General features: G+C 38.2%; 1 pseudogene; it reads right to left on the bottom strand.

The window, feature by feature from the left end:
• Positions 1-1,016: 1,016 nt before the first annotated feature.
• Positions 1,017-1,103, bottom strand: LOC127691796 (uncharacterized; annotated as a pseudogene).
• Positions 1,104-3,189: the final 2,086 nt, after the last annotated feature.

Here is a 3,189-nt window from a genome sequence, read left to right on the forward strand (position 1 = left end):
TCCCTCCTGCAAGAGTCTGTGTCAGTACTCCTGGGAGACTAGGTCTCTCCAGGAGGAATTTGTGTATGAATGGCTGTGGTACAAGGTCAGTTCTGGGGAGCAGACAGAATCCAGAAGGATCCTTGGTTCTTGTGTCATGATGGCTCTGGGAGGGTCATTCTTGGGCCAGGAATTTGGACAGAAGTGGTAGTCTTACCTGTGCTTGAAGGTGTGTTGGCTCTACTGGGAGACCAACTTTCTCCTGGTGCTATTTGGGTATGTATCCCTGTGGCAGAGGATCACCTCAGCTGGTCCATATGTAAAGTGGTAGGCTCCTGTCCCAGGCTACTTCTCAGTTCCTGTGTCCTGAGGGTTCTGGGCACCTTCCTCTGTGCAGAAGTGGTGGTCCTACCTGTACTTACAGGCCTGTCTGCACTCCTGGGAGGCAAGCTATCTCTTAGTGCTATTTGGGTATGGAGCCCTTTGGCAGAGGGTCAAATTTCACTTTTACTTATGAGTGAGAAAAATCTGTCTTACATACATTCCACATTTTTATGATATGTGGCTCTGTTACTGGAAACCAAGTTTTGTTCTTGTACATAGTGCTATAGTAAACACTGACACACAAGTTAATATTTCAGATAAACATCCATGAGGGGAGACTGAAACATATGGTAGGGTGAATTTTGGTATTTTGAAGAATATCCATGATGACTCAGAGTGGTTAGACTAATTGACACTATTCAGTAGAGTGTAAGGTCCTTTTATCCATATTTTAACCAGAATTTGCCACTTTGCTTTCTTTTCTTACTGAGGGACATTCTGACTGAGATGAGATAGAATCTCAGTGTAGTCCTTGAATTTCTCTGATGAGCAGTAAGGTTGAACATTGTTTTCATGTGTTTATTGGACATTTTTGCCTCATCTTTTGAGACTAGTGTGTTCATTTTGTTAACCCATTTTTTTTATCAGTTCAACAGAGACAACAAGCAATCTGTTAAGAAAACAAATCAGGTCAGTTTTTATTGAATCATTGAACTCAAGTGAGTATTCAATTATGAAAGTACTGTTATTGAACCCTTTTAGTAATAAACTATAGAAATGATCCCTGAAAGTATAGCCTTATTATTTAACCCTTTTAAGTACACAATCAAAGATCAAATTGTTAAAAAGTTCAGTTTATCCTCAATTGAGAGCTCATATTTCATAAAGAATATAATATTTTACAAAGTCATATATATATAGTTATATTATTTGTATGTACATTTGTATGCTAATAAGAGAACATCAACCAGTTATAGACAGTTGTGAGCTGCTGAGAATTGTGAGAGATGCTGGGAATTGAACTCAGGACTTCTGTAAGGGTACCCAGTACATTTAACCCCTGAAACATCTCCCTAAGTCATTACCCCAGGTGTACAAAGTAATTTTTTTTAAAAAAATTTAAAGGTAGTATGTAATTTTGTGGTAACTGAAAACTAAGGGAACTCCTTTTCATGTGGGGCCCCATTGAACAAATGGAAACCTTTAGAGAAGTAAATTTGTTAAAGAGATATGCCAGTAGGGGCTTCATATGTCAAGAATTTTCTCTCCCTTGCACAGTAATAAGAAATCCAGAAAGACTGTGTTTTAGTTAAAGAACTAATGGCAAGAGGGGACACAGTATCTATGCAAAAACACACAGCATTCACCTAAAAGGGGTAAGAGATAATTTATTCTGAAGCAAAATATAATGACTATGGACTGGGAAAGATGTTTCAAAGTAATAACTATTTGACATTTTTAAAAAATATTAAAACCCTGGAGAATCTGGAGGAAATGGACAATTTCCTTGACAGATACCAAATACCAAAATTAAATCAGGACCAACTAGACCATCTAAACAGTCCCATAATGCCTAAAGAAATAGAAGGAGTCATAGAAAGTCTTCCAACCAAAAAAAGCACAGGACCAGATGGTTTCAGTGCAGAATTCTACCAGACCTTCAAAGAAGAGTTAACACCAATACTCTTCAAACTATTCCACAAAATAGAAACAGAAGGAACACTACCCAATTCCTTCTACGAAGCCACAATTACGCTGATACCAAAGCCACACAAAGATCCAACAAAGAAAGAGAACTTCAGACCAATTTCCCTTATGAACATCGATGCAAAAATACTCAATAAAATTCTTGCCAACCGAATCCAAGAACACATCAAAACGATCATCCACCATGATCAAGTAGGCTTTATCCCGGGAATGCAGGGTTGGTTCAATATATGGAAATCCATCAATAAAATCCACTACATAAACAAACTCAAAGAAAAAAAACACATGGTCATTTCATTGGATGCTGAAAAAGCATTTGACAAAATTCAGCATCCTTTCATGCTTAAAGTCTTGGAGAGAACAGGAATTCAAGGCCCATACCTAAACATAGTAAAAGTAGTATACAGCAAACCGGTAGCCAGCATCAAACTAAATGGAGAGAAACTTGAAGCAATCCCACTGAAATCAGGGACCAGACAAGGCTGCCCCCTTTCTCCTTATCTTTTCAATATTGTACTTGAGGTACTAGCTCGGGCAATTCGACAACATAAGGAGGTCAAAGGGATACAAATTGAAAAGGAGGAAGTCAAACTATCATTATTTGCAGACGACATGATAGTCTACCTAAGTGACCCAAAAAACTCCACTAGAGAGCTCCTACAGCTGATAAACAACTTCAGCAAAGTGGCAGGTTATAAAATCAACTCAAGCAAATCAGTGGCCTTCCTATACTCAAAGGATAAGCAGGCTGAAAAAGAAATTAGGGAAATGACCCCCTTCACAATAGCCACAAACAGTATAAAGTATCTTGGGGTGACTCTTACCAAACATGTGAAAGATCTGTATGACAAGAACTTCAAGACTCTGAAGAAGGAAATGGAAGAAGACCTCAAAAAATGGGAAAACCTCCCATGCTCATGGATTGGTAGAATCAATATAGTTAAAATGGCCATTTTGCCTAAAGCAATATACAGATTCAATGCAATACCCATCAAAATCCCAACTCAATTCTTCACAGAGTTAGAAGGAGCAATTATCAAATTCATCTGGAACAACAAAAAACCCAGGATAGCTAAAACTATTCTCAGCAACAAAAGAAAATCTGGGGGAATCAGTATCCCTGACCTCAAGCAATACTACAGAGCAATAGTGTTAAAAACTGCATGGTATTGGTACAGT

The sequence above is a fragment of the Apodemus sylvaticus genome, chromosome 8 (assembly GCF_947179515.1).
Source record: "Apodemus sylvaticus chromosome 8, mApoSyl1.1, whole genome shotgun sequence".
Lineage (NCBI taxonomy): Eukaryota > Metazoa > Chordata > Mammalia > Rodentia > Muridae > Apodemus > Apodemus sylvaticus.